The sequence below is a fragment of the Gorilla gorilla genome, chromosome 18 (assembly GCF_029281585.2).
Source record: "Gorilla gorilla gorilla isolate KB3781 chromosome 18, NHGRI_mGorGor1-v2.1_pri, whole genome shotgun sequence".
NCBI lineage: Eukaryota > Metazoa > Chordata > Mammalia > Primates > Hominidae > Gorilla > Gorilla gorilla.
Genome location: NC_073242.2, coordinates 120,763,861 through 120,784,143, shown reverse-complemented (window position 1 = coordinate 120,784,143; position 20,283 = coordinate 120,763,861). Strand labels below are relative to the sequence as shown.

The 20,283-nt window shown below is 47.2% G+C and overlaps 1 protein-coding gene across 33 annotated transcripts in view; it reads right to left on the bottom strand.

The window, feature by feature from the left end:
• Positions 1 to 13,213, bottom strand: part of LOC115931432 (decreased expression in renal and prostate cancer protein) — a 407,507-nt gene extending 394,294 nt beyond the window's left edge. For 32 of the 33 annotated variants that reach the window (XR_010131396.1, XR_010131402.1, XR_010131403.1 and 29 more), the window contains exon 1: positions 11,333 to 13,042. The gene's annotated coding sequence lies outside the window, so the exon portion shown is untranslated. Of the gene's footprint in view, positions 1 to 11,332; positions 13,043 to 13,190 lie in introns of those variants that run through there. The other variant, XR_010131404.1, reaches the window with a different exon arrangement.
• Between the last annotated feature and the right edge of the window lie 7,070 nt (positions 13,214 to 20,283).

Below are 20,283 nucleotides of genomic sequence, written 5' to 3'. Positions count from 1 at the left end.
TTTCTACTGAAAAAATTCTGGGATTTTGGTTGTGATTCTGTTGAATCTATAGATCAATATGAATAGAACAGCTTAAAAGCAAGACTTCTGACCCAGAATGTTATGTATAGCCCCATTTATTTAGATCTTTAATTTCACTCAGCAATATATGTTGCTGAGAGTGTACATGTTTTTCTTGTCTTTTGTCAGATTTATTCCTAAGCATTTGTCTTTTCTTTCATTTCTTTGCTATTGTAAATGGTATTTTAAATTGCAATTTCTGATCATTTGTTGCTAATATATAGAAATACAACTGATTTTGTATATTAACCCTTCAACCCTGCTAAACTGACTTACTGGTTTTTTGTTTGTTTGTTTGTTTGTTTGAGACAGGGTCTCGCTCTGTCACCCAGGCTGGAGTGCAGTGGCACAATCTTGGCTCACTGCAACCTCCAACTCCCAAGTTCAGGCGATTCTCCTGCCTCAGCCTCCTGAGTAGCTGAGATTACAGGTGTGAGCCACCACATCCAGTTGACTTACTAGTTCTAGTAGCTATTTTGTAGATCCTATACAATTTCCTAAACAATCATATAGTCTACACATAAAGACAGCTTTACTTCTTCCTTTTCAATCTGGATGGCTTTGGTTTCTTTTTCTTGCCTGATTGTACTGGGTGAGACCTCCAGTGTAAGGTTGAACAGAAGTGGTAAGAGTGAACACCCCTGTCTTGTTCCTGATCTTAGGGGGAAAGCTTTTAGTCTTTCACCATTGAGTCTCACATAGGCTGTAGGTTTTCATGGATGCCCCTTAGCATGTTGAGGAAGTTTCCTTCTATTCCTAGATCACTGGGAGTGTTTATCAAGAGTTTACATTGGATTGGATTGCATTGAATGCTTTTTCTGCCATCCATTGAGATAATCCTCTGGATTTTTCTCTTTTAGTTTGTTAATATCATGAATTGTATTGATTGATTTTTATTTCCTGGGATAAATGCTTCTTGGTTATGATATTTTCTTTTACATGTAATGCTGAAATTGATTTGCTAAATTTTTTTGAAGGTTTACATCTATGTTCATAGGGGTTATTGGCCTATAGTCTTTTCTTATAATATTTTTGTCAGGTTTTGTTACCAGGATAATGCTTATTACCACTTAGAATGGGTTGGGAAGTACAACCTCACTATTAATCTTTCTTCCTTCCTTCCTTCTTTTTTTTTTTTTTTTTTTCTGAAACAGAGTCTCACTCTGGCACCCAGGCTGAAGTGTAGTGGTGTGATCACGGCTCGCTGCAGCCTCAACCTCCCAGGCTCAGGTGATCCTCCCACCTCAGCCTCCTAAGTAGCTGGGACCACAGGCACATCCAGCTAATTTTTAAAATTTTTTGTAGTGATGGGGGGAGGGTCTCACTATGTTGCTCAGGCTGGTCTCAAACTCCTGGCCTCAAGCAATCCTCCCTCCTAAAATGTTGGGATTACAGATGTGAGCCACTGCACCTGGCCCAATTTTTATTTCCTAGAAGAGCTTGTGTAAAACTACACTTTTTTTTTCTTAAAAGCTTGGTAGAATTTACCAGTGAAACTATCGGGCCTGGAATTTTCTTTATGAGAAGAATCTTATCTACAAATTTATTTCTGTAATAGATGTAGGGTTATTAAAGTTATCAATTTCTTCTTTAGTGAGCTTCGTGTCTTCCAAGAAAGTTATCCATTTCATCTAAGTTGTAGAAATTGTTGGCAAAACATTGTTTTCATATCCACTTATTATCTTTCGATATCTGTAAGATCTGTGGTGATTCCTTACATTGGTAATTTCTGTCTTTTCCCTGTTTTTCCTAATCAGTCCACAAACAGGTTTATCAATGTTATTGATTCTTCTCAAATAACCACCTTTCAGTTTTGTTTGTTCTCGCTAGTAATTTTCTAATCTCCATTCTGTTCTTTATTATTCTCTTTCTCCTACTACTTAATTTGAGTTTAATTTGCCCTTATTTTTCTAGTTTCTTAAGGTGGAAGCTCCATTACAGGCAACAAAAGATTTGACTATGTGCAGGGTGAGTGGTGTCTCACTCCCAGAATTTCATTTGAGCAATTCATAAATAGTGTGCTTATGACTCCAGATTATTTGTTTGAAGAGCCAACCCTAGAGAGCTGACATTGCAATTACTCAGATTCAATCTAGGGAAATGAGCTTGTCACAAGTGCCATAAATGAACTTTTATTTTTCTCCATTTGTCATCAATTGATAAAGTCTGAAAGACATTCCACTCTAGTCTCTTATCATGGAAAATTATGGCTTCTAGGGCACTTGCTGGAAGTTTAACCTTTGTCACAAGTCACAAGAATTTGGCCATATTCTATTTTGTTAAAGGCTTTTTTTTTTTTTTTGAGACGGAGTCTCGCTCAGCTGCCCAGGCTGGACTGCAGTGGCACGATCTCGGCTCACTGCAACCACTGTCTCCCGGATTCAGGTGATTCTCCTGTCTCAGCCTCCCAAGTAGCTGAGATTACAGGCACCCGCCATCATGCCCAGCTAATTTTTGTATTTTAGAAGAGACAGGGTTTTACCATGTTGGCCAGGCTGGTCTTGAGCTCCTGACCTCAGGTGATCCGCCTACCTCAGCCTCCCAAAGTGCTAGGATTATAGGCGTGAGCCACCGCGCCCAGCCTCAAAGCCTATTTTCAAAAGAAACAAAAATCCTTAACAAATAGGGACGACTATAACCAGAAAATGTGTTTCCACCAGAAGACATCTGTCACCAGCACCAGTGCTTTATGAGATCAGTGAGACAAACCCAGGTCTTAAGGCACTTTCCTAAGCACCACAGAGGAAGCCTCAATGACATTGCTCAAGGTAAACAGAGGCCTGGACCGATTCCACATGGGCAGGTGAGGCTCTCCCTCTTCCTGAGGAGCCAAACAGACACAATCAGGACCAGGAATATCCTCTGAATCTCCCAATTTCCTATCAAAATCACTGTAGCATTCTTCCTTAAAGTGAATGACAAAGCCACAATCTTTTGGCATGTGTTCAGAAAGCAAAAGGCTTTTTCAGAAAATCTGTATTCCTAACAAAAGACATCTGAAAAATCTGCTAACTACAAATGGGTACTGAAAAGTCCCTTATGAACTTAAGCTACTTTAAGGACAGGACATTGGTGAAAAAGTATTCTGGCATAGGAAATTAGTAGTGAGACACTCAGAATTGAGGGAGAAAAGACATCACTGGCCATAATATTTACAAATAATCAAAACCAGGCCACTTTAAAGGCGTTGCTAACAGATCACACTGTCAGAACAAGGCTTCATGGCGAGAGAACATGCAAATCCAAACACACTTGGAGCTGTGGATGCCCATTTTAGACAAAAGCAATTTAATATAAACTGGACGAGGCTTACATTTCTTTTATATACACTTTTTGGGATTCTGAATTATATATAGCTTCTATAGAGAAAAGATAGGATGATCACCAGCCCCTTAAAAAAAAAAAAGCTGCTCCAAGTGTAATAATAAACTTATGCACAAAATACCAAGCAACAAGAAAAAAAAGAACATTTCAAATAACCAGCTTTCAGTTTTGTTTTCTCTAGTAATTTTAAAGTACTCAGAAGAAGAGATATGAAACCCAGGGCGTAGGACATGGATATTCATTCATATATTCTCACTCTCTCTCTTTTTCTCATAATGGAAACATTCCAGGTCCAAAGCAGTACAGTAAAATTATTTCAGCCTCACTTCTCTTGAAAAAAAATCCCTCCAAAACAGCCAGGAGAACAAGAAACACAAGCATGATCTTCAATAAAACTAGAAGACACCTGGTCAGGCGCACTGGCTCACACCTGTAATCCCAGCACTTTGGGAGGCCGAGGCAAGCAGATCACGTGAGGTTAGGAGTTTGAGACCAGCCTGGCCAACATGGTGAAACCCTGTCTCTACTAAAAATACAAAAATTAGCCGGGCATGGTGGCGCACACCTGTAGCCTCAGCTACTCGAGAGGCGGGGGCAAGAGAATCACTTGAACCCAGGAGGCGGCCGTTCGAGTGAGCCGAGGTCGTGCCATTGGACTCCAGCTTGGGTGGCAGAGTGAGATTCTGTCTAAAAAACAAAACAAAACAAAACAAAACTAGAAGACACCTATCCCCAGGCCACCATTATGAAGGCAGGGAGCAGACGGAGGATGAGTGGGGCTTCAGCAGAGACTAGGAAGGTCCCATCCCAGTAGCCAGCGGCAAGTGCACCCTCCCAGGTGGTAGACAAGCCACCTGTCTGAGAGTCAGATGCAGGCCTAGGGGCCCCAGCCCCATCACAGCTGGCCACCCCTCTTGCCATCCTTGCAGGGGTCCGAGGCTTATTCTCTGGGGAAAAGTGAACCAAAGAGGCCAGAACATGGAGAGGGCCAGCATGGACAGGAGCCAAGGTGAGGATGGACACTGCTCTGATAGGCAGCAGATGGAGGAGTCTCTGGAGAGACTCACGGCTGCTGGAGAAGAGACCAACAGGTCCAGACTTCTGGGCATCGCCAGGCTGCCCCATGGCGAGACCTGCATGTCCCTGGGCCCCAGCAGTCACACAGGACTTCCTGGTCATTTTGAGGGCCTCACACTTGAAAGATCACATGATGTTTGAGTAAATCTCCAACATGGAAAAAAAAATTGCACAAGAGGACTCAGAGGAAACAGAGACAGTGAATGCAGGGAAGGAAGCACCCTTCAAGGAAACTGTAATGAATGTTCACAGGAAGAGAGGAATCGTCCCAGAAACAGGAAGGGACTGACTGAAAGGGAAGAAACAGAGAGAAACCAGATAACGAGAAAAAAGAACTTTTAGAAATTAAAAAAAAAATAGCCAAAGTAGGTCAAAATAAAAAATGTTAGTAGAAAAGTTGGGAGATAAAGTCAAGCAAATGTCTTTCAAAAGGAGAAGAAACATACAAGTGGAAAGGTCAGCAAATGAGAGACTCAACCCAGCAGGCCTGGCAGCCGCAGGGGCAGGGGGCGGGGCCGGGGGGGGCGCAGCCCACCAGCCAACGACGGCCAGTTACCAGCCGCTCTGGAGCTCCGTTTCCTAATCTGAAAAGGGGGGCGATCCTGTCACCACCTCCCGTATAGGGTGGTGAGGAGGGTTAAATCCATTATTATGGGCAAAGTCCTTAGAACAGTGCCTGGCATACAGTATGCACTCAATAGATATTATCTCTGATTAGTCTTAATAAGATTTCTAAAAAATGAGAATAGAGAAAATACTAGAGAGGAAATTATCAAGGAAATAAAGGATATAGAGGGTACTTTAAACAAAGGTACAAGCACTCTTGTGATTGGGATGGAATGTATTTACATATATCGGCATGTCCCCTAGTTAAGAATGGCACGGGCATGTGTGTGTGTATGTGATTTGTTATCTATGGCCATGGTAAACCTCAGTGGCTGGCTTGAGTCAGCCTGGTCCGGGCCTGCTGATGCAGCTGTGCCTGCTCTGGGCAGGGCAGGCAGCTTGCTGACCCTGGCTGGGCTCTCTTCAATGTTTGAGGTTGGCTGGCTGTGGATAGGTCCAGGATGGCCTAGGCAGGGACAACTAAGTTCTCCTCCATGTGATCACACCCCACCAGCACCCAAGCCCTGGGGTCTCCTCGGAGGTAGACACAGGGCCTGAGAGAGTGCAGAAAAGTGCAAGCCTTTCCAAGGCCTGGGCTAGGAACTAACACTGGCCACTTCTGCCACAGTCCATTGGCCAAAACAAGTCACAGCTCAGATTCGAGAAGTGAGGAAGCAGACTCCTACCTCTTGATGGAGGTGCTACAAGGTCACTTTGCCAGGGGCATGGGAGGGTTGGAGAATTGGGGCCACTTCTATCGTCTACCCCAACCCTTCTCCACTCTGCTTTGTGTCCTGGGAGGCTGACCTCTATACACAGTATCCCAGGGCCGCCTCCCAGCCCAAGCCTTGGAGCCATTCGCTTAGACTGCAGTGTGAACGGTTCTCCCAAGACCGGGCAGTACACAGCTTACACAACCACATGCAGGTGCCCTCAGTGAAGCCATCTGCAAAAGGAGGCATCTGGGCTGGATGACTCTACATTCCTTCATCCTGAGAACTCACAAATACTTTATACCCAAGATCCTAGCATTTCTCTTCTGACCTGCCTGAAGAGGTGGTATGGCTGGCATCCATGCGTGTGCTTCCATGCGTGTGATGTGGGTCACTAGCACGCACACGATAGGAACCTGGTAAAAGGGATGATTAAATGAATTCACATACATGTGTTTGAAATACACTGTGCACACATTCCATTTCAGTTCCCCTCACCCCCTTGCCTTGAGACCCCAGCAGACATGACACCACCCTGCAAAAACAGGGTTGAGAACTACCAGCCTGGTGCATCAAACCTTAAAAGTTCAAAGCTAAACTTAGAAATATAAAAACATCAAGAGATTAATTATCCTACCCTAACTTGACAGAACTGATAAAGGAGGGAGAAGTCAGAAGCTGTACCCGGGAAGCAGTGGGCCCAGGGGCGGCCCGTAAGCCCTCTCTCTGCAGACACCAGGTGGGGCAGGCTGGCCCTCACTTCCCATCTCTGACTCCTGGCCCTGCTGATGCATGAAACTTTATATAAGCGAAACCTGAATCCACCCGCTCAGCCCTCCCGCTCCCCAACCAGCAGCTGTGTGCACTCAGCAGCTGCGCCCAGATCTGGCGCTGACCAGAGGGCCCTGGAAGCCACATTCAGCAGGCCCACCAACCCAGACAATGGTGGTCTGTCCAGAGTGGGATGCAGAGGCTGCCAGCCCCCGAAAGTTGCAAGAGTCTGCCCTGTTGTGAGAATTAACCAGTGTTCCTGGATTTGGATGGCTCTGAGGTTCAAATCTTGGCTTACAGTCTTCTCGACACGATGGGGAAGGTTTTCAGTGTCAGTCAACAAAACATTAACTACTGCGTACTGAGGAATGACTTTGTGCCCAGCACATCTACTCATTTACCCTGGTAATGACCTCACTGCCCCCACCAGTGGATATCATTCATCTCATTTTTAGGAGGAAGAAACTAGGACTCCGAGAGGTTAGACAGGTGCCGGAAGTCACAGAGCAAATGGCTGCGGGAACAAAGCCAGGTGTGCCTGATTCTGAAGCACACAGAGGACCGGGTCTCCCAGTGTCTCCAGGCAGGGGCCCGCGGGTTCGAGGGATGCCAGTCCTCCCAGCTCCCAGCGATGCACGTGGTAGAGTTGCGTGCCCAAAGGGCTGATGTGCCTCTGCCACCTCCCTCGTGCAGTGAGAGACGCGTGGGCGTCAAGCCCACACAACACTCCAATCCAAACGGCTAAAATCCACCCTACCCAAGAACAAACAGCTCTGCCCCCACTCACCTCACAGCCCCCATCGCCTCCACTTTTTACATTTCAGAGTGATCAGTGGCCTCTAAAGGGAGAGAGATGTTCGTGTGTACATAGTACTTGAATTTTAAAAGTGTGTGTGGTGTAGATGCACACAGTTTGAAATCTTGGACTAAGTGGAAATCTGGTAAGCCCTACAGAGTAGGGAAGCCCAGGAACTACAGTGAGTTATTGGATGGCACAGGAACACTGAACGCACTGCGGCCGGGGAGAAAGGCCCAGACAGACTTCTGCAGGAGCTTCTGCAGGTTCCCCCAGGGCAAGGGGCCCTACCCTGGGTGCCTTTGGGGTCTCTCCACTGAAGGGCAGAGCTGCTTCCAGATGTCCCGAGAAGTGAGACACCTGCAGTGGCTCCAGGCACTCCTGAGGGCTCCCACTCTGCCCCTGTGGCCGGTGACCTGAGCCACCCCCTCCAGTCCTCACTTTTGTCCTGCCTGGGTGCTCAGTTACACTGCTGCCTCCGTCTCGTTTCCTGATCTGGTTTGTAAATTTCTGAAGGCAGTGGTTGCCAATCTTCCCCTAAGTTCAGTATAGGCGGCAGAATCAGTCTTGTTTTCCATGGGAAAGCTCACAGTCTTGAGCTGGAATCTTCTGCCTCCGAGTGCAGCCAGATGACCTGGGGCAAAGTTAACTGCCAGACCTCAGGGTCCTCATCTGCAGTGTGGGTATTGCGAGGGACAGCGCCTGCAAACGAGAGGAGCATGCTGCCTGCCATGCTGGGCAGACATCTTATTCTCTTTTAAGGAGATGTACAGAAAGGCAGGCAGTGCTTAAAGAAAGGAGGCGAGCAGGCAGATTCTGGAGTGACTTCTATTAATAGAATGAGGGCCGGGTCCTGAGATGGCATCCTTTGGACTGGGCTTGGAGAGTTCACAGAGCAGCTGCCCCTGAGAAAATGGAATGCCACATGTGCCAGCACTCCTTCCCCGACTCCCTCAACCCCAGTCAGACGTGTCTGTGTGTGCGTGTGTGCATGTCTATGTACACGCATGTGTCTGTGTGTGCGTGTGTACATGTGTATTTACATGCATGTGTTTACGTATGTGCATGTTTGTGCAGGCATGCATGCGTGTGTGCATAAGTTCATGTGTGCACATGCATGTGCAAGTGTGCATGTATGCATGTGTGTATGCTTGTGTGTGTGCACTCCTGTGTCTGTCTGATGCCAACATAAACACTAGTTTCTAGTCTGGTTCTCAGGAAATCTCTTCAGGCGCTCCTGATTTAAATTGAATTTCAGTTTGTTTGCTTTCTTTTTAGTGAGCCAGCAAATGCAGTTCCAGCTACCTTCTTCCCTAGGCCTGAAACCCAAACAAGAATCACACTGGTTCAGGGTTGAGACAGGACTATAAAGTCACATGCTTCAAAAGGAAATGTTTATTATTGCAAAATTCACTATTCTGAAACCATATTCAGAGTAGTTTAGTTAGAAGCAACTTGATATAACCAATCATTCAGTTTGCAGGGTTTAAAGAAGTCTCCCTAAAAACACAGTCTGGAGATACCATATTATAACTTTTCTCTATAAGTGACTTAGCCAATCAACAAGTCTTTATGACGGCTACAGGTCACGGGCCTGAGTGAGAACCTTACCCTACCACCACATGTGATCACTCACCATGTTCTTTTTAGGGCCAAAGGACCTAAGAAAAGGCACATTTCTAGCAGGTGAGCACTTCTGCTTCTCCCCACCCCAGCCCCTAACCAACCCCAGAATCCTGAGACTGAGCAGAAAGTGAGTCTCCAGTTTACCTAGAAAAAAGTATTTCCTTTTTCCTATGCAACATCAGATTTGCTGATTTTCTGCAAGCCTGTGGAAAATCACCTAGGGCTGCCAGGTTACAGTTTGGGAAATGCAAACCATATTCTTACCCACACGTCAGCAAAGTCTTGGGTCTGACCTGCTCAAATGCTGGCCTTTTTAGCTCCTTGATTCTTTTGCTCCTTCTCATCCGTATCTGACATTACAACTCTTGACTTCCTTCTGCCTCATGCTGCTCTTGTCTTTCGAGTTACATTTTCTGTACTAGAACCCCCAAGACACTATTATTTAGGTTTTGTAATCTCCCCTAGCACCTGGCATTGTGCAATCACATCAGTAGCTAATAAACTGATCTGGTTCAAATGTAGAAACAACCTGTCATGAGCTGAGCTGTGCTCCTCCAGCGTTCGTATTTTGAAGTCCTAACCCCCAGTATCTCAGGATGGGGCCTTATTCAGAAAGGAAGTCAATGCAGATGTAATCGGTTAAGATGAGGCCATACTGGGGTAGGGTGCCCCTAATGCAGTTCCACTGATGTCCTGCTAAAAAGGAGGAATTTGCACACAGAGAAGAAACCACAGCACGGACGTCATGTGAAGATTGGACTTGTGTTGCCACAAGCCAGGAACTACCAGAAGCCTGAGAGTGGCCTGGGACAGACCCCTCCTTAGAGCCTTCTGAGGGCACGAGGCCCTGCAGGTACCTTGATCCCAGACTTTGGGCCTCCAGAGCTGAGAGACAAATGCCTCCACATCCAGCACTAAGACCAGAGGCAGCGTCTGATTTTCGATTACGTTCCACAAACACCTAGCCAGGGTCTCTCCGGAGCACATCACATGAATTACACAGGAAGGTTCTCTGTGTTCTGTTCCCCTGGGACACACAGAGAAAGAACCAAGTTCCTCGAGTTTTTTATAGTGAGTTAAGAGACTTCATTTGTTGCATTCACAAGTGAAATTAAAAGAGCATTTCATGATTTCCATGATTTTAATGTGCTGTATTAGTCTTATAGAAATTTTCCATCCTCTACAATTCATGTATCTTGATTTCACCTCCTTTGACTAAATACCCTAGGGATGTTTAAAGTGAATTTGTGAGAAAAGGGCTTCCAGGGCTCCCTAGACGTCATGACCTCAGAGAGCGTCTGCTCACGGGAGGAGTGTGGGAAGCCGAAGACGTGGGCAGCCCAGCCAAACATCCTGACCCCTCCTGGAGAAAACCAAAGTGCAGGATCTCCAGATACAGAGAAGGGGAAAACTTTTTAATCCCATTTTCCTCTCCCCTACAGCAGAAAACATCTGTCCAGTATAATGAAAAGTGTCTCTTTTCTGAACTGTTCATGTAAAGTTTATAAATCCATCTTCCCACTGTCTAACCTTCCACCTTAAAAGCAAAGCGGGAACCTGGGTGGAAAGTTTCCTTTAAATGAGCAGAAGAATCTGACACGCCGTGAACGTCCTCTCTGCTCCCTCCACCCTCTTCCTAACTCTGAAACAGAACAAATGAGCGTAATGGAAGAAACACACTAGGGCATGGTTTCTTAATAAAAGACATATGGGAAGCCCGAGGCACCCAGCCATGTTTCTTAGTTCTGCCCTCATCCCCAGCCTCATGGCCCATGCCAGGTTGTGAGCCTGCAGAGGCGAAGGCTGCAGGCCACTTGCCCTCCGCTCACTGGCTGTCAGGGCACTCCTGCAGCAGAGGTCAAGTGAAGCCCCTGTCATGTCCACATGAACATTCAGTTAAGTTTCCAAATGCTTCTTTTTAAGGAAAAAACATCCTCAGACTCACATTCCCACATTTAAGTAAAAGTTATTCAGCATGTGTGCTTTGTGGCATAGATTATCTGGTAAGCATGAAAACACCAAAAACCCAGAAAACTGGCTGGGCGTGGTGGCTCACGCCTGTAATCCCAGCACTTTGGGAGGCCGAGATGGGACAATCCCTTGAGGCCAGGAGTTCAAGACCAGCCTGGCCAACATAGCAAGAACCCATCTCAAAGGAAGGAAGGAAGGAAGGAGAAAGAAAGAGAGAGAGAGAGACAGAGACAGAGAGAGAGAGAGAAAGAAAGAAAGAGAAAAAGAAAAGAAAGAAAGAAAGAAACCCAGATAACTCTGCCTAGCAAATGGAAAAAGCTCACAAAACTTCTGAAACACAGGGATCTCAGAGGCAGAAAATGGCTAATATTTTACTCCAAAAACCTACCTTTGAACTCCAGAGAACCAGTAACTGTGTCTACAATATGCCGCCTTGACATTAAACTTTCATTGTGGCAGAGTCAGTTTAACACAAACCAACTGGAGCTCAGGGGGAATCAAAAACAGCTCTGACCTAAGAAATTTCCAGATGACTGTAGTTTTAGAATATGTTGAGTTGTTTCAACTTGGCTTCTGCAAGCTCAACATTTTATTCGTTCTTCTCTTTGTTGTTTTAGAGATGAAATGAATGCTACGGTTTTCTAGGAAAATCTTTCTATAATTTAAAAGAAAATGATTATTGAAGTCGGCCAATCAATATTAATACAGTTAATATGCCAAACAACATATTCTTTGATGGCGACATGTTTTTATCAATACAGCATATGACACTTCTTAAAGCTTTGCTCTTAGAGATGGAACAGAATTTTATTTAAGCCTATTTTGGTGAGCTTTGCATGCATTTCAACACTTTTCAACATCTGTCTTTTATTACCAGAGGTACCAGTATCCAAACAGCAAAGTATTTTGAATGCCTTGAAAGTCAGCTCCTGCTCCTTAGTCCTCCTGTCTTAAATCATAATTTCACTGTGACATCAGGTTCATTTTTAAGGAACATTTTTATTTCATGGACAGGCAGGCAGCCATTCACTCTAATATGCAGATTCTGTTTTCATAAAGATGTTCCAAGTAAGAAAAATACCTAAAAGTGGAATGCAAGCCAAATTCATATTAAATAAAATGTTTTCTGACCTCATTTAAAATGTAGCAAGAGAACATGTACATGTGTATGAAAAAAATTAAACGTTTTACATTTTCAAGTCACTTACGTGGCATTTTATTTACAAGTTGTTGTCATCCTGTATGGGGGCCAATACACCCCACTTAAAAACTGAAATCCTTCTTCCTAATTATGGTACACTTCAATTTCTATATTTAACACCTTTTAAATAACTGTCGATCTTAACGCTATATATTGGCCACCCCCACCCCACCCCCCGAAGAAACACCCTGGGAATAAGATTTTAGTATTTTGAGCTACAGGGAGACATCGTTTTTAGAAGCTCTCCTGCCTCCTCGGCCCTGCTGGCCGGCTTGTGCGCGATGAAAACAAACTTTAATCACTTCCAGAGATTCGGGTCAGGGTTCACACGCTCCAGCCTGGGAACCACCAGCCGGAAGGGAGAAGCAGTGCCTGCAGGACTAAAGGTTCTGTTCAGAACGAGGGAGGGACCTGAGAACGAAATCTAGAATTTTAAACAAGCCTTGAAGAGTGCCAGGACTTAGACCCTGTGTCTGCCGTCCTCTCGGCTCGGATAGGTGGGGAATTTTCTCGAGGGGAAAGTAGTAGATCATTTCACAGCGCAGCCCTCGGCTACAGATGCGTGCCTCTTTAAAAATACAGAGCAACCGGTCAATTAACCCGGGAGGCGAAACTCACGCAACGCCACCGGCAAGAACTGTGCACACAAAGCCAGGGGAGTGAACTGCACGGCGTCGGAACGCGGTTTCCGATGCGGCTGCTGCCCCGGAGCCGGGCCGGCCCCCCACGCGGACGGGCAACTTAGCGTTCGGGCGGCGCAGAAGCCCCGTCTCCTCGCTGCGGGGCACTCTCCTTCCCGGGGGCCCCCGCCGCCCGCGCCGCCCCTCCCCCCGACCCCCCTCCCCGGCCCCCTCCCCCTGCCCCGCACACAATGGCGCCCCCCGAGCTCCCGCCACGGTCCTGGCGCCGGCCGCGCCGCCGCTCCGCGCACAAAGGATGGCGCACGGGTTTCCCGAGCGCGGCCGGCCTCAGGTGCTCCGCGCGCATCCGGGGCCGCAGCGGGCCGGACCGGGGGGCGCGGGCGGGGGCGCGGGCCGGGACTTACTTTCGCGATGGTGCCGGGGAGCAGGCGCTCCAGCAACCTGCAGAGGACCACCCCATCCTTTAGCGACGCCTGCAGAAAGCCCTCCGGGTCCGAGATGGTTTTTTTGGGCGACTCCAGCACCCCCAGAGTGATGAGCCACGTAACGGTCTGCTCGGCGGAATTCATCGCTGCGGCCCGGGAGGCAGGCGGGGAGGGGCGCGCGCCTTCACCTCGGAGCTGCGGCCCGGCCCGCGGCACCCACCGCCCCCGCCCCCGCCCCCGCCCCCGCCGCCGCCGCCGCCTCCTCGCCCATCGAGCGGCCGGCGCCGGCGATTGGCTCGGCGCGGCCCAGCAGGTCCAGCCCGGCCCGCTTCTCCGTGCGCCCCGGCCCGCTGTCAGGCGCCTTCTCAGGAGCGGCTCGGGAACCTGCGGGCGCCCGCCGCCGCCCCCCGGCCTCGGCCGCCGTCGCCCAATGACATCACCGCCAGGAGAAGAAAGACGCGGCCGTCCGCCCGGCCCGCGCCCTGCGCAGCCTCCGCTCCAGGTCGTGCGCGGGGCGGCGGCGGCGGCGGCTGGGAGCGGGCGGGGAAGGGAAAGGGGAAGGGGAGCGGGGAGCGGATGGGGAGGGAGCCGGGGGGACCCGGGGGTGGGGGCGGGCGCGCACCTGCGCTTACCTGCCCCGGGCCAGCCGTGCGCCCCGCGCCCCTGGCCGGGGCACTCGGAACCCTTTGTTTATGTTTTGAATTCGTGAGCGTTGAAATGATGAAGTACTTCCCAGAATGCTCTTTTTATTTTTGCCGGTTTTATTTCAAGGTGGCGGGGACAGGCTGTAAACGAGACGTTTGTTTCCCTTTGCTACCTTGCAAGCCGGTCATTATGGAACACAAATGGTGGTTCCATCTGAAGCCATATGGGTCTGAATCGGGAGGAATCGACTCTCCGGAGCGCGGCGCCGACCTCACCGGCAGGGCAGGGGCCTGCGTGACTCTGCTCTAGACGGACGGTGTCGCTTCAGACCCTGCCGGGGAAAGGTCAAGGAAACGGCGTGGCCTGAAGTGGGGCTGTGCAGAGGGCCGGGCCGGGCCGGGCGCCGGGCTGCGTCTCGGGGACGCCGAAGATCTGGGCTGTGAAAGCAGCAGGCCGAACCTGGAGAGCCCAGACGGCCAGTGTCGCGTCATGCGCGAGCTTCCTCGAACAACTGATGACACGCACATATTGACATGCGAGGAAGAAATGGAGCCTCTTAAAAGGACACGGGTCTCCACTCACTCCATCCACTGTCCCTGGGCGCTCCCCCAGTTTGCTCGCTGTGACCCGCGGGCAGTTTAACAAGCAAAGCACTTAGTCTATGCCAGTCACATACATTAATCCATTCAATGAGAAAGGCTAGAAAGCATATAAAGCTTCCAAAAATAATCAGAGGCTTAAGTCGTCTCCCCCTGCCTTCTGCTGGTGGATTTCTCTTGCAATCACTAATTGCTTTTATTTCTAGCCTTGAGTTAAGTGGTTAAAATTTTCTTTGCAAATACAAAAAATATTCAAATGGCAGTATGAATTCTGGATTACGAGGACAATGTGCTCAGTGATAACAGCGACTGGTTAGGAACCGTCACAAAGTGCTGTCTACTGCCTCGCCTCCCATCATGGTCCCCTTTTACTGATCAGATGTCGAACAAGTGGCAGAGATAAGACCCAAAGCTCGGCTCCTACCAGGAAAGGCATACCTAACCCGTTTCCTACTGCTGCCCTATAAGCTTTCTAGGAAACAGGAGGGCAATTAACAGCTGCATCAAGGCTTGTACCCAGTGTCTTCATGGAAGGAAAGATGTCAACCCAGGGGGTGGTTGTACACCGAGACTTCTGCTCACTTTCCTTACTGCTGAATTAGAGAAATAATTTAATGCAGTCCTTACCATTTCGAATCCTACTAAATTCGGTTTGATACTTATAAGGTGGTAGACTTGAGTAAGATTCAAATAGACTCAACTAAATGGTCCTATAGAAAGCCAATTCTAGGGAGTGACCTTACGAGACCAGTGAAGCAGAGAGCCAATTCTTGTCGGACTGGAGACCCACAGTCCAGGTATTACAACTCGTCTGTTCTTGGTGGGGAGAAGCCCAGACTTTTAAACACTTTATGGTTACTAGTTGCGTTCTTTTATGTTGGGTATTTATTAATTTCAGAAAAAGAGTTTACTTGGAAGGGATTTTAGAAAGTAACATTGCTCAAAGCTAGATATTTTTAGGTGCTTAATTGAGTTGTTTTAGTATCCAAAGTGGGCATTTTGGTTAAACTTTCCTTAGCACTTTTCCAGGTTCCTATTACAGAGGCCACGTGGAGTGCAATCTGGTGCCCATCACTTTTGGGCTATTGGGTTAGCTCGAGTTAAGACTATTGTCTAAGGAGAAGTTTAGCCCTTTCTGTGGCTCTCCTCTGGACTTGCCTCAAGAGGTGGAGAATGGCTTTCCACGCAAGCCTGTGGCTTCGCTTCCTTCGTTTCTAATGAGAGGATGTCAGCCTCACACCCAGCTTGGCTGCTTGCTAGTGCCTGGTAGGCACCTTCCACATCACTGTTAGGAGTTCACCCACAAACCCAACTGCAAACCAGTTCCACCCAAAGCTCAGCTGAACCCTGCCAGCTCAGCGTGTGTGGGGTCACTATAAAAATGCCAAAATCTAAAAAATAAGGCAAAATTCACTCCAAACTTAAGCTGGACAAGCAGATGACCATTTACCTAGAGTGGGTAGTAATCACTCCCTGTAGAACTACCCTTACCCGGTTGGACCCCGTCTAGATTGGAGAATGCACTACGAAGTGGCTCTATGCAGCTCGTTGTATCTGCTGTGTGTTATTGCATGAAACAAGGTCCTGTTCATTTGGGATAAATATGATCAAATGCTAAAATTAAAAGATGCAAGGCAGGAAACATTAATTTATCAACACATATGGCTGGAGGAGTATGCAGGATCAGAAAGCATTTGACCAGTATAGTATATTATGAAACATGATGCCAACAAGACGCTTATCCTGGTTGGGTTTCCCCTAGAAGCAGACCCTGAGCCAACAAATTGGGTGCAAGTGGCTTGCTAGGGAGTGACCCCAGGAAGGACAGTGAGGAAGGGGAGTGAAGCAGGTAAGGGAGTCAAGGGGTGAAAATGAGCACTAGGGCTCTGTTCCCCTGGGGGGCCCTTGAGAAACAAGTGGAACAGGTCTCAGCACCTTCTGGCCAGAGGGCAGGAAGGCTGACTTTACCCATGGACTCTGGATTGAGGGCTCCCCCACCCGTGACCTCTGATTCAGCAGTGCCCAACGTATCTTTTGGGGGACAATTCAACTGCAGGCATTAGCGTTATTTCATAAGCCAGCGCTTCCACCGCACCTGCTCCACATGCCAGTTCCGCACAGGTGAGCGGCACAGTCACTGTGATGGTGCAGAATGGGCGTGGGAGATTGCCACTCATGGCGCATCAACAATGGCATCTGTGACAGTGAGTTTTATGTGTCAACTTGACGAGGCTACAGGGTGCCCAGACATTTGGTTAAATATTATTGTGGGTGTGTCTGCGAAAGGGGGTTTTGGGATGTAATGAACATTTGAGTAAAGTAGATGGCCCTCCCCAATGTGGTGAGCTTTATCTAATCAGTTGAAGACCTGAATAGAAAAAAAGACTGACCTTCCCCAAGTAAGGGAGGATTTTCTCTGGTTCTTCAGCCTGTGGGCCCACTGCAGAGCAGATGTGCCCACCTCCACAGTCACATGAGCTGCTTCCCTGTAATAAGTCTCTCTCCCCTCCCTCTCTCTCCCTTTCTCCCAATTGATCAGTTGGTCAATAGAAAGAGATTCTATTGGTCTGTTTCTCTGGAGAACGCTGACTGACACAGTGTCCTAAGGCCGTGCCATCTGGCTAGGGAGAGATGTGTCTTGGGATTCTCCCCCTGGGCATCTGCTTTCCAAGGTCCCCTCTGATACCATCTGCCTTGGTTTGTCCCCTCCTGTCCCTGAAGGCAGACCCTGAGCCAGGGCTTCAGTGCAGCCTGCCTATTTGGGAAGTGACCATGAAAAGCACAAAGGAGAAAATGGGACGATGGGACAGGGAAGGGGAGAAGCTAAACACAAGGCTGCCTTGATGGCAGGTTATTGCTACGGGCACCTGGGCTGCAGTCCTACTGGGGCCTATGCATTTCTGGGAGAGGCCGTAACAAAGTCTCACAAGCTGGGCAGCTCAAATAAAAAGAAATATATTCTCTCCCATTTCTGAAGTTTGGAAGTCTGAAGTGAAGGTGTGGGCAGGATTGATTCTTTCTGGGGCCCAGAGGGAGAATCTGCTGCAGGTTTCTCTCCCAGCTTCTGTGGGTGGCCAGCCATCCAAGGGAACCTCCTTGTACTGGGTATAAATCGCCCTAATCTCTGCCTCTGTGTTCACATGGACTTCTCTCCCTCTCTGTGTCAGTGTCTGAATTTCTCTCTTCTTATAAGCATGCTAGTCACTGGGTGAGGACCCACTCTGATCTGGGATGGCCTCATCTTGACTTGATTGTATCTGTGAAGAACCTATTTCTAAATAAGGTTGCATCTACAGGTACTCGGAGTTAGGATTTCAACATATCTTTTGGTGGACAATTTTACTCCCAATAGTGCCCTTTGAGAAATCAGGACCCTGCCCCAGAAATATTACATGAGAGGAAGGGGAAGTGGAACTTACTATCACATCACTCAGAAGGAACATGGTGTCCTGGGATCTCTGTGATGCTAGGATCGATTGGTGCGTTCTGGTGTTACTATCCAGATCCATTCATTATGATTCCACCCATCATCATCTATTTGCTTCAGCAACTGTTCATAATTCCTACTAGATTCAGTGTTTCATTCAGAATTGCCATATCTTGATAAGTCCTTCAGTTATATTTCAGCTAGAATTCTGCAAGAGGTACTGTTCTTTATCAGCTATATGTGTACTCTGAAATGTAGTTCCTACAGGAAAGGCAAGATAAATGCTCACTCATTTTCCATTGTTTACCACTTTTCAGCATCACGAGTTGGTGCTCCAGCATCCTGCAGAGGAGACCAGTGATTTTTCTGAATACCATTATGAATTCACAGACTTTGAAAAACACATTTGATACATTTCAATTCCTTATTTCCCTCTTCTTAATTTCTCTTTTTGGAATTCTTGGGAGACCTTTCTCCATGAGTCTCTCCCACTTCTGAATATCTGAGCAGAGGTAATGACAGCTTTTGTTGCAGACTATATTTTCAAAAGTCTTTTAAAGCAAACAGCCTTGGAAAGTAGATATATTGTTCCCCTTTTGGGCAGAGGACAAATTTGCTTGCCAACCAGTAGATTAAAAAAATGGCTCTCTCTGGGAGAGTTTGAGCAGGTTTGCTTGCAGTGCCTTTAAAGACTAGGGTTGCCCAAGCTTGAAGTCCCTTAGCTGTGACACAAGCCCACCATGCCTGCAGCCTTCCCCTGGGCCACCTCTGCATGGCCTCATGGGACTCAGAAGCAAGGAGCCTGTTATGAACCTGAAGCCCATGCTGCCTGCTCAGCCAGGGTTCATATGGTCCTTTGTTTCTGACCCAGGAGTCTCGTGTCTTCTTCCAGCATCCATGAAACTGTGGCTGACTGTCTTAGTTTGTAAGTAGGGTAAAAGCTCAGATCCATTCTAGTTCTTCACAGTGCCTTTATTCATTTCTCAAGATGAATGCTCAATTACCCTTTTCCTTCTAAATATAACTTTCACTGTGTCCCATGAGTTTTATTAGAAAGTACATTCTTTTCCATTGCTTCCAAGGGGATTTATAAGTTCCCTTTTGATTTCCTCTTTGGCCAAATCCTTTCAATTTTTTTAATAGATAAATAATAGATGTACATATTTGGGGGTTACATGTGATAATTTAATACATTCATATAAAGATTTATTGTAAAGATCAAGTCAGTGTAATTGGGATATCCGTAACCTTAAATATTTGTCTTTCCTTTATACTAGAAACATTTGAATTATTCTCTCCTAGCTATTTTGAAATATGTAATAGATTATTGTAAATTATAGTCACTCTACTGATCTATCAAACACTAGGTCTCCTTTCTCCTATCGAACTATATTTTGGTATGCATTAAGCAACCTGTCTTCATCCCTCACTCCCCTCCACCCTTCCTGTCCTCTGCTAACCACCGGTCTACTCTGTCTCCATGAGATCCACTTTTTTAGTTCTCACATATAAGTGAGAGCGTGCCATATTTGTCTTTTTGTGCCTGGCCTATTTTACTTAACAAAACGACCTCTAGTTTAATCCTTGTTACTACAAAAAAATTTCATTCTTTTGTATGGATGAACAAAATTTCATAGTTTATATATACCACTTTTTAAAAATTTCATTCATCTGTGTTTTGTTTTGTTTTGTTTTGTGACAAAGTCTCACTCTGTTGCCTAGGCTGGAGTACAGTGGCGTGACTGCAGCTCACTGCAGCCTTGACGCCCTTGGCTCAAGTGATCTTACCACCTTAGCCTCCCAAGTAGCTGGGACTACAGGAATGTGCCACCATGCCTGGCTAATTTTTTTGTATTTTTTGTAGAGATGGGTTTTTGCCATGTTGCCCAGGCTGGTCTTGAACTCCTAGCCTCAAGCAATCTGCCCACCTTGGCCTCCCAAAGTGTTGGGATTACAGGTGTAAGCCACCACACCCAATCTTATTCATCTGTTGATAGACATTTAAGTTGATTCCATTACCTTGGCTATTGTGAACAGTGCTACAATAAACATGGAAGTGTAGATATCTCTTTGATATATTGATTTCCTTTCTTTTAGTTTTTTTGTTTTGTTTCGTTTTGAGGCAGAGTCTCGCTCTGTCACCCAGGCTGGAGTGCAGTGGTCTGATCTCAGCTCATTGCAACTTCTGCCTCCCGGGTTCAAACAATTCTTATGCCTCAGCCTCCTGAGTAGCTGGGACTACAGGTGCCCACCATAATGCCCCACTAATTTTTGTATTTTTATTAAAGACGGGGTTTCACCATGTTGGCCAGGCTGGTGGAACTCCTGACCTCAGGTCATCTGCCCACCTTGGCCTCCCAAAGTGCTAGGATTACAGGCATGAGCCACCGTGCTTGGCTCG